Below are 10,595 nucleotides of genomic sequence, written 5' to 3'. Positions count from 1 at the left end.
GGTTCTGCTTGGGGCTGTGCTCGGGAGTCACTCCCAGGTGATCTTTGGGCAAACTTGGGGCTGGGGTTGCATACAGGGCTCCTGCTTGCGAAGCCTGAGCTCACCCTGGCGAGCCATTGCCCCATACTGCAGGTGTTCCATCAGGCCCACAGGCCTGTCCTTCAGGGGCGGCCAGGTCCGCTGCCCTGTCTTCCACACCCCATACCGCTGAACCTCATTCTTCCTCCAGAGCCACTGGTTGGGGAGAAAGGGTGGTGTTTCAATGGTCGGAGGTTGGGCTGGCAGCAAGTTGGGGCTGAGGGTGGGGAAGTAGGGTCATATTGAAATCCTTGTCGATGAGAAACTGCCTGTTGGCCCACTTGTGCAGGAGGCTGTAGAGGGGGATGCCCTGCATCTCGTGGTACTGGGAACTGCCAGTGATTTTTTCCCATGGTAAAATCAACTGTGTGCCTTGCTTTGGAAACTTGGCCATCAGCTCCTTTTCCCTCTCGTCGAACGCCACGAAGCCGAAGAACTGCTTCACGTTGTTGGCCGCCAGTGCGAGCGAGTGGGCCTCGGCCGTGCGTCGCAAGAGCTGCTCCTCATTGGCGAGGTAGCGGGCCCTGTAGTCCTCCTGGTGGTAGCCGAGCATCGAGCAGCAGGCCTTGAGGCACTTGATCAGGAACACCACCACGGCCACTGTGCAGATGAGCAGCCACCCTAATAGCTGAGACAGAGGGCCGGTCAGGGAAAGGGGCAGCTGAGGGGGTCTGGAGCGGTTGGGGTGGATTGGCCCTCAGCACCCCCCAGCCAGCCGGCTCTGCATCGCCCGGCTGCAAATTCTGCCCCTGAAGGAGAAACCAGCATTCCCAGCGGGATTCCATCCCTCTGCCCTCACTCTAGCACCTGCTCTGTGCTTAGACTTTGCAGACCCCTGCTGCCTTCCTCTCCCCCCACCCCAGGGCCTCCTTCCACATCTCAGCCTCCAAGTCTGGCTCAGACAGAGAGACTCAGTCCCATTCCACCTCGGGGAAGCCTCCAGAGACCCACTGGGAGCCCCTACATGCCTGCTTCCTCCTCACCCTCATTATCTTATAGAAAAATTACCTCATGCTTGTCTCAAAGACTCCTGGGGTGGGTGTCCCTCCATTTGGCCCTGTACAGCTCTGAGCAACGGAATCCCATTCCTGTGTCTCCACACCCATCTCTTGGCCTGCTCACGCTCCCCTTTACTGTAGCTTCGTATGTGTATGTGCGTGTGTATGTGTGTGTGTGTGTGTGTGTGTGTGTGTGTGTTTGTTGAACCTGGGTCACTGGTGATACTTCAGCTAACCTGGCTCACAGTTTAGCCTTAAGGCCTGAGGGTTGTGGTGCTGTCCGAACCCTGCAGGGTAGGTGGTAACCAACTTTCCCCAGTGACACCTGGGACACACCCAGTGATGCTTGGGAGCCTTCATGGCTGTCCCTGGCTGTGCTTAGGGTCCGTGTGGTGCCAGATTGAACCAGATCGGGCTGGGTGCACACCAGGCTTGCACCCTGGCCCCTCTACTGTCCCCAGCCACAACTGGTGTTTGCCATGTCCCGACACTAGGTCAGTGCCTCCTTGTCGCTCCCCAGCCTCCTCTCTGTCCCTTCAGGCTCCACCAGGCACCTTCCGTTACTCTGCCCTTCATTCATTTATTTATTTATCCCTCTGCTGCCTCGGAGCAAAGCCAAGGTGAAGGTAGGAGGGAGCAGGAGACGAATTTCTCAGAGGCAATAGGACCAAGATGGGATCTAAAGCAGCGGTTTCTGCCACAGACAGACCTGTCCGTGTCGGCAGGTGGGGTCAGATGCCTCACTTCTCACTGCCCGACTGGGGCCCGCGGGCAGGGGAGACTGTGGGCGGGCATGAGAGGCTGGAGAGCTGCTCCAAAGCTGCAGCATCACCAGCCCTACCGGAGCCCAGGGCCTGGGAAAGGGCCCCTTTGTGGTGCAGACACAGGCCCCGTGAGACCCGGCTGGCACAGGTGGTGGCCCAGGAGAGAGGTGCCAGCAGGAACTAGGGCTGTGATGAGCTGCAAGAAGACTCCCCCAACCTCTGCCCTTGACAAGACCCTAACCACAGACTAATTTGTTCTGCTTTCGTTTTTGCTTTTTGGGTCACACCCGCGGTGCTCTGGGGACCATATGGGATGCCCAATTCAGGTCTGCCGTGTGCAAGGCAAGCACCCTCACCGCTGTACTAACACTCTGGCCCCCACTACAGACTCTTATCTGCTGGAAAACCTCAAGCCGGGGCAGTTTGGGGCACTTTGAAAGCCAACGGGGAGCCTCCCAACTGGGCAGCCGCATGCCAGCCTGAGTGTGTAAATCTGCTTTTACCTTGGGGCATCCCCCACTCTCTCCACTCTGCTCCTGTTCCCTTTGAAACCCTGGCTTTTTCCCTCCCTCTTCTTCTCTCTCCCTTCCCTAACTTAAACGATTGGAGTTAAGTTTTAAGCATTCATGGGGTCTGCTGAGGTTCACCAAGACCCAATACATCAAAATTCTTATCTGGAGGGGCTGGGAAAAGACGTGGCAATAGAGCACCGTCCTTGCATGTGTGTGTCTGGGTTCCACCCCCAGCACTGCAAAAATGAACAAAACTCTCTTATTTGAAATGGGAAAATGATTCTTTTTTTTTTCTATTTGACGTCACACCTGGCGATACACAGGGGTCACTCTTGGCTATGCACTCATGAATTAACCTGGTGGTGCTCAGGGGACCATACAGGATGCTGGGAATCAAACCCTGGTCGGCTGCATGGAAGGCCAATGCCCTACCCACTGTGCTATCACTCCAGTCCCAATTCTGTTTGGTTTTTTTTTTGGGGGGGTCACATCCGGCGATGCACAGGGCTTACTCCTGGCTCATGCACTCAGGAATTATTCCTGGCAGGGCTCAGGGACCATATTGGATGCTGGGATTCGAACCCCCATCGGCCGTGTGCAAGGCAAACGCCCTATCTCTGTGCTATTGCTCCAGCTCCAAGAAAATGATTCTTACCACACTAAGAATCTTGCTTAACGGTTGCCACTGATTACGGGAACCCAGGAACTGGATTGGCACTGAGCCACCCGCCACCTCCCAGGGAAGGGATGAGCATCCCTCAGCACAGCCTTACCTGAGACTCAAACTTGAGCCTGCGGCTCACCTCCTCCCGGATGCCGGACAGGTTGTCAGGGCTCTACCCGCAAGGGAACCTGGCCAGGATCTGCGTGGTGTGGGAGAGAGGGAAGCTCTCGTTCTCAGCCGTGAGCGAGGACGGGTCCACAAACTCGCTGAATGCACAGACGTAGGCGTCCCCGCGCAGCAGGGAGATGAAAGACCAGGTGAGGGGGGCCACGGCTGCGCGGCCCACGATGGAATATAGGATGCCTGGGCATTTCTTGGTCCTGAAGCACCTGCACCAGTCCACCAGGTTCCTGGTTTGGTTGTTGAGGATGATGCTGATGAAGAAGAGCAACAAGGCGGGCCCCAAGGTGGCCGTTAACCCATACCAGAAGTTCTGAACTGGTGAGCACGGGCACTGGAAGGCCAACAAGGAGAAGAGCTCCTGGCCCCCCGTGGTGCCCAGGGCCACCAGCCCATTTAATGTCACCAAATCCTTGCTCCTGAAAATGCGCGAAAGGAAGTGGGTGATGGGGTTAGCCATGGTGTCGGGCAGGGGCTGCACGAGGAGGAAGTGCGGGCTGGCAGGCACCTTGCAGCAGGGCCGGGCTGGTCACTCCGGTGGCAGCTGGGCACCTCCTGTAGGACAGCAGGAGAGAGAAAAATGCTGCTCTGAACCCAACCTCCAGGGACAGCCCCTGGGGTCAGGCTGACAAGGGGGCAGTGATGGTGGCCCACATCCTACTCAGCCATCATTCCTCATCCTCGGGACCCGTTCGTGAGCTGTCAGCCCCCAGACTCGAGGACAAGGGGCAGTGTCCTCAGGGTGGCCTCTCAGGGGCAGAGCTGTGGGCCCTCACCTCGGATGCTCAGACCTCCTGGCTTTTTCCACCTTCTTCCTGGGGGCTGAGGAGGGCCCCGTGGCCTGCCAGCAGCAACAGGACGCTCACTTCCCTTCGGACTGCGGGTTGGGTCTGGGCAGTGGTCTGTTGGGCCAGTGTCCTGATGTGGGAGGGGACCTGCGCCCTCATGGGGGGAGGTGACCCTGTGCTGTGGAGTGGCGCTGGGGAGAGTCCTGGGCACCATTGCCCTCCTGGGGGCCTCAGGTGGCTCCGGGCTCCCACCCACTGGGGCATCTCCTCTGGGCCCCTGTCCTCTCAGGGAGGCGGGAGGGCCAGGGAGGGAGTGCAGAGGCCCGGTCATGGCCCCCGCATCTCTCTCCTGCCTGGGCTCCAGAGAGACTGTCAGAGTGGGCGGAAGGGGTCATGTTCCCCATTGTGAAGAACAGGAAATACTCCCAGGAAGTTCTGGAGCCTGGGGTGGGGGATGTGGCCCAAGGCAGAGCTCAGGCCTCTTCCCTGTAAAGACCAGGGTTCAGCGCCCTCCCCTGCAAACTGCAAACATGGAGGTGCCCGGCAGGATCTTTGAGCAGCATCTCAGGAGCCTTGAGTGGTGAGGTGAAGTGAATTGTCCATCTCGCCAGTCTCTGCTCACCCGTAGACCCTAAGGAACCTTCTCTCCTCCAATTTCTCTTCCCAACTCGGCAGCCCTGATCACTGGACCCTGAGCACAGGCCCGCCAGCCTGCCAGTGACAGGAAGTCTGGGCCCAGGACACAGGGTTCTCTGGGGTTCACTCCCCAGGCACCACCCACAGGGCTGAGCCGGGCCCAGGGTGTGGCCTGTCTCCCCATCATTCTCTCTATCTCTGTGAGTTAAAGCCACAGTCCTCAGGCAGGAGCTGGGTTTGCGTGAGGGTTGCGGGCAGCAGACAGGTGGGACATCTGCCCAGTATCACCCCAGGGGGCCCCCCTCTACATGTGCCCCTTCTGCAAGCTGTCAAGACTTCCAGGCCAAGGTTGCTGGGTACCAGGAGCTAGGGGTCGGGGTGAGCGGGGGAGAGGAGAGGAGAGGCGAGGGGAGAGATCTGACACTCACCTGGAGGGATCCTGGCATGTTCCTGCTCCCCAGGAAGGGAGTTTGTGGGGACGCGGGAGCAGGCGCCAGCCCTCTCTCTGCCTCTGCCCTTCTTGGCTTTAAGGTTCCCGAGAGCGCAGACTCTGGGTGCAAAGTACCCAAAGAGGGCTCCAGAGTTCTGGCCATGATGGGGGTGACCAGGCCGCCTTCTGAGACTACAGCAGGGCCAGGGAGGGGCACCCCAGACTCTGCCAACAACTACAGGACGGATGGGAGACTGGGAGACGGGAGTGGGGACCAGCCCCACTCTGCCCGGGGGAAACTCACACCCAGGGCTGGCGCCTTGCTTAGCCAGAGCAGCTGCGGGCCTCAGGCGTGCGGCTTTGTCCTCTCTGGGCTCCTGGACAAGAGGCTTGCTGGGCTGGGGGCTGGAGGCGCTGTCCTCCGCCTTCCTGCTTTGCTTCTGTGCTGGAGCCTGATCACTTCAGAAAGTTTCAGTCCGGAAAGAGGATGTCAGCCCCCACAGTGAGAATCTGCAGGGCAAGGGGCTGGGAGAAGCTGGGAGCAGGGGGCAGGAGGGAGGTATTGGGGACTCTGCTGCCTGCAGGGCTGACTCTCAGGTCAGCTAACTCGGGTCAGCTAACTCGGGTGCTGCTTCAGACCTCGGTGGAGGGGGCTGTACAGCGGGTAGGACACTTGTCTTGCATGGGGCTGACCCAGGGTTTAATCCCTGGCACCACAGATGATCCTCTGAGCCTGCCAGGAGTCATCCCTGAACACAGAGCCAGGGTAAGCCCCGGGCCATGCTCGGTAAAGCCCAAAGATGAAAAACAAAACAAAATAAAATCTAGGGTGGAGGGAAAACAAACAAAAGCCAGCACCCCGGGGCCTGGGAGCTGTGTGATGGTTGGAAGAAATGGAGCACAGGTTCTGCAGGAGTCCTGGGGTCCGGTCCTCAGCGCTGCTCACCCTGCAGGATTCCACAAGCATCTCCCGGAGCCACCCCTGAGCACCAAGCCAGAAGTAAACCCTGAGCACCACTGGTGCAGCCTCTTCCACCCTCAAAGTAACCAAAGGAAAAGTAGAGCCCAGATCTCAGGAGTGCTGGGAGGGGAACTTCAGCATGTGGGACCCTGAGCTCTGAGGGCGTCAGTGAAAGAAGTTGGAGCAGGGTGTTATCTTTTGGTTTTTTGCCCACACCCAGCTGACTCCTTGCCTTTTTTTTGGTTCAGGGTCACCCCTGGCATATGTGGTCCAGGGTGCCAAACCCCAGTCAGCCACACGCTAATCTTAGAGCCCTGCCCGCTGTACTATCTCTCCAGCCAGTGTTTGCTTATTTATTTATTTATTTTACAATTTTTATATATTTTATTTTCATAAACTAGTTCACAATAGTTTATTGCAGATAATATTCAAAGATCAATCCCACCACCGAGTTACCTTCCCACCACAAGAAGAGTGTGTATGAAGTTTGTTGTATTTCATTCTGGAGCCATTTAAGCACGAATATAAAAGAATACAAGCAAGTATGTTAAAACCAAACAAATGTGTGCTACTTTTGGTATATAAGTGAGTTAGAGTATAAGAGGTCTTGTACCACATTAGGAAATTCGGCGACTCTCTCTTCCAGGAGCTTTAGTCTGTAGTCTCTGGGTCTTGGCCATTGATGAGATTACATGGCACGTGGCGGGGACGGGGGCAGTTCAGTTTGTGGCTGTCACTGCCAAGCTACTGGAAAACTGGGGAGCTGGGGGAGGAGTCCCATTTCCGATGGAGCACACTTAGAGATCTGTGTCACAGGTTCCCGCATACCTGGGTTTTCCTGCCAGTTCCCACTAGGGTTAGGCTGTTCCGAGTGTGTGGAGAGAGGCCTCGAGCATGGCCCACTGGGGTTCTGAAGGTTTTCAGCTGCCGGGGTTCTGATTGGGGCTGTGCTCAGGAGCCACTCCCGGGTGATGCTCAGGAAAACTCGGGGCTGGGGTGCATCCAGGGCTCCTGCCTGTGAGCTGAGCTCAGCCTGGCGAGCCATTGCCCCATACTGAGGGCGTTTCTTCAGGTCCACAGGCCTGTCCATCAGGGGCGGCCAAGTCGCTGCCCTCTCCTCCACACCCCATACCGCTGAACCTCATTCTTCCTCCAGAGCCGGTGGTTTGGGAGAAAGGGTGGTGCTGCAAGGGTCGGGGGGTGGGCTGGCAGCAAGATGAGGCTACGTGTCGGGAAGTAGGGTCATATTGAATTCCTCGTCGATGTCAGGCTGACAGAAGGCCCACTTGTGCAGGCGGCTGTAGAGGGGGATGCCCAGCATCTCTTGGTACTCGGAGCTGCCAGTGATTTTGTCCCACTGTAGACAACGCTGTGTACCTTGCTTTGGGAACTTGGCCATTAGTGCCTGGTCCCTCTGGCTGAGCGCCACGTAGCCGAAGAACTGCTTCACGTTGTTGGCCGCCAGCGTGAGCGAGTGCACCTCGGCCGTGCGTCGCAGAGCTGCTCCTCCTTGGCGAGGTAGCGGGCCCTGTAGGCCTCCTGTTGGTAGCCGAGCTTCAAGCAGCAGGCCTTGAGGCACTTGCTCAGGAACACCACCATGGCCACTATGCAGATGAGCAGCCACCATAATAGCTGAGACACAGAGGGCCGGTCAAGGAAAGGGGCAGATGAGGGGGTCCGGAGCGGCCAGGGTGGAGCTGGCCCTCAGCACCCCCCAGCCAGCCGGCTCTGCATCGCCCAGCTGCAAATTCTGCCCCTGAAGGAGAAACCAGCATTCCCAGCGGGATTCGGTCCCTCTGCCCTCACTCTGGCACCTGCTCTGTGCTTAGACTTTGCAGACCCCTGCTGCCTTCCTCTCCCCCCCACCCCCCAGAACCTCCTTCCACATCTCAGCCTCCAAGTCTGGGTCAGACAGAGAGGCTCAGACCCATGCCACCTCGGGGAAGCCTTCAGAGACCCTCTGGGAGCCCCTACATGCCTGCTTCCTCCTCACCCTCATTATCTTATAGGAAAATTACCTCATGCTTGTCTCAAAGACTCCCTGGGGTGGGTGTCCCTCCATTTGGCCCTGTACAGCTCTGAGCAACGGAATCCCATTCCTGTGTCTCCACACCCATCTCTTGGGCTGCTCACGCTCCCCTTTACTGTAGCTTCGTGTGTGTGTGTGTGTGTGTGTGTGTGTGTGTGTGTGTGTGTGTGTGTTTGTTGAACCCGGGTCACTGGTGATACTTCAGCTAACCTAGCTCACAGTTTAGCCTTAAGGCCTGAGGGATGTGGTGCTACACGAACCCTGCAGGGTAGGGGATGACCAACTTTCCCCAGTGACACCTGGGACACACCCAGTGATGCTTGGGAGCCTCCAGGGCTGTCCCTGGCTGTTCTTAAGGACCGTGTGGTGCCAGATTGAACCAGATCGGGCTGGGTGCACACCAGGCTTGCACCCTGGCCCCTCTACTGTCCCCAGCCACAACTGGCGTTTGCCATGTCCCGACACTAGGTCAGTGACTTCTTGTCGCTCCCCGGCCTCCTCTCTGTCCCTTCAAGCTCCACCAGGCACCTTCCTTTACTCTGCCCTTCATTCATTTATTTATTTATCCCTCTGCTGCCTCGGAGCAAAGCCAAGGTGAAGGTAGGAGGGAGCAGGAGACGAATTTCTCAGAGGCAATAGGACCAAGATGGGATATAAAGCATTGGTTTCTGCCACAGACAGACCTGTCCGTGTCGGCACGTGGGGTCAGATGCCTCACTTCTCACTGCCCGACTGGGGCCCGCGGGCAGGGGAGACTGTGGGCGGGCATGAGAGGCTGGAGAGCTACTTCAAAGTTGCAGCATCACCAGCCCTACCAGAGCCCAGGGCCCGGGAAAGGGCCCCTTTGTGGTGCAGACACAGGCCCCGTGAGACAAGGCTGGCACAGGTGGTGGCCCAGGAGAGAGGTGCCAGCAGGAACTAGGGCTGTGATGAGCTGCAAGAAGACTCCCCCAAACTCTGCCCTTGACAAGACCCTAACCACAGACTAATTTGTTCTGCTTTCGTTTTTGCTTTTTGGGTCACACCCGCGGTGCTCTGGGGACCATATGGGATGCCCAATTCAGTTCTGCCGTGTGCAAGGCAAGCACCCTCACCGCTGTACTAACACTCTGGCCCCCACTACAGACTCTTATCTGCATGGAAAACCTCAAGCCGGGGCAGTTTGGGGCACTTTGTGAGCCAACAGGGAGCCTCCCCAACTGGGCAGCCGCATGCCAGCCTGAGTGTGTAAATCTGCTTTTACCTTGGGGTATCGCAGCTCTCTCCCCTCTGCTCCTGTTCCCTTTGAAACCCTGGCTTTTTCCCTCCCTCTTCTTCTCTCTCCCTTCCCTAACTAAAACGATTGGAGTTAAGTTTTAAGCATTCATGGGGTCTTCTGAGGTTCACCAAGACCCAATACATCTAAATTCTTATCTGGAGGGGCTGGGAAAAGACTTGGCAATAGAGCACCGTCCTTGCATGTGTGAGTCTGGGTTCCACCCCCAGCACTGCAAAAATGAACAAAACTCTCTTATTTGAAATGGGAAAATGATTCTTTTTTTTTTTTCTTTTTGGCGTCACACCTGGCGATACACAGGGGTCACTCTTGGCTATGCGCTCATGAATTAACCTGGTGGTGCTCAGGGGACCATACAGGATGCTGGGAATCAAACCCTGGTCGGCTGCATGGAAGGCCAATGCCCTACCCGCTGTGCTATCACTCCAGTCCCAATTCTGTTTGTTTTTTTTGGGGGGAGTCACATCCGGCGATGCACAGGGGTTACTCCTGGCTCATGCACTCAGGAATTATTCCTGGCAGGGCTCGGGGACCATATGGGATGCTGGGATTTGAACCCCCATCGGCCGGGTGCAAGGCAAACGCCCTATCTCTGTGCTATTGCTTCAGCACCAAGAAAATGATTCTTACCACACTAAGAATCTTGCTTAATGGTTGCCACTGATTACGGGAACCCAGGAACTGGATTGGCACTGAGCCACCCGCCACCTCCCAGGGAAGGGATGAGCATCCCTCAGCACAGCCTTACCTGAGACTCAAATTTGAGCCTGCGTCTCACCTCCTCCCGGAAGCCGGACAGGTTGTCAGGGCTCTCCCCACAAGGGAACCTGGCCAGGATCTGCGTGGTGTGGGAGAGAGGGAAGCTCTCGTTCTCAGCCGTGAGTGAGGACGGGTCCACAAACTCGCTGAATGCGCAGACGTAGGCGTCCCCGCGCAGCAGGGAGATGAAAGACCAGGTGAGGGGGGCCACGGCTGCGCGGCCCACGATCTTATATAGGATGCCTGGGCATTTCTTGGTCCTGAAGCATCGGCACCAGTCCACCAGGTTCCTGGTTTGGTTGTTGAGGATGATGCTGATGAAGAAGAGCAACAAGGAGGGCCCCAAGGTGGCCGTTAACCCATACCAGAAGTTCCGAACTGGTGAGCACGGGCACTGGAAGGCCAACAAGGACAAGAGCTCCTGGCCCCCCGTGGTGCCCAGAGCCACCAGCCCATTTAATGTCACCAAATCCTTGCTCCTGAAAATGCGCGAAAGGAAGTGGGTGATGGGGTTAGCCAT

General features: G+C 57.3%; 2 pseudogenes; both read right to left on the bottom strand.

The window, feature by feature from the left end:
* Nucleotides 1-259: 259 nt before the first annotated feature.
* LOC129399382 (calcium homeostasis modulator protein 2-like) lies at nucleotides 260-3,656 on the bottom strand (annotated as a pseudogene).
* Nucleotides 3,657-7,233: 3,577 nt separating this feature from the next.
* LOC129399381 (calcium homeostasis modulator protein 2-like) lies at nucleotides 7,234-10,595 on the bottom strand (annotated as a pseudogene).

This window comes from Sorex araneus, chromosome 11 (assembly GCF_027595985.1).
Source record: "Sorex araneus isolate mSorAra2 chromosome 11, mSorAra2.pri, whole genome shotgun sequence".
Taxonomy (NCBI): domain Eukaryota; kingdom Metazoa; phylum Chordata; class Mammalia; order Eulipotyphla; family Soricidae; genus Sorex; species Sorex araneus.
Note: the sequence above shows the minus strand (reverse complement) of the source record. Positions and strands in the feature narration are given on the sequence as shown.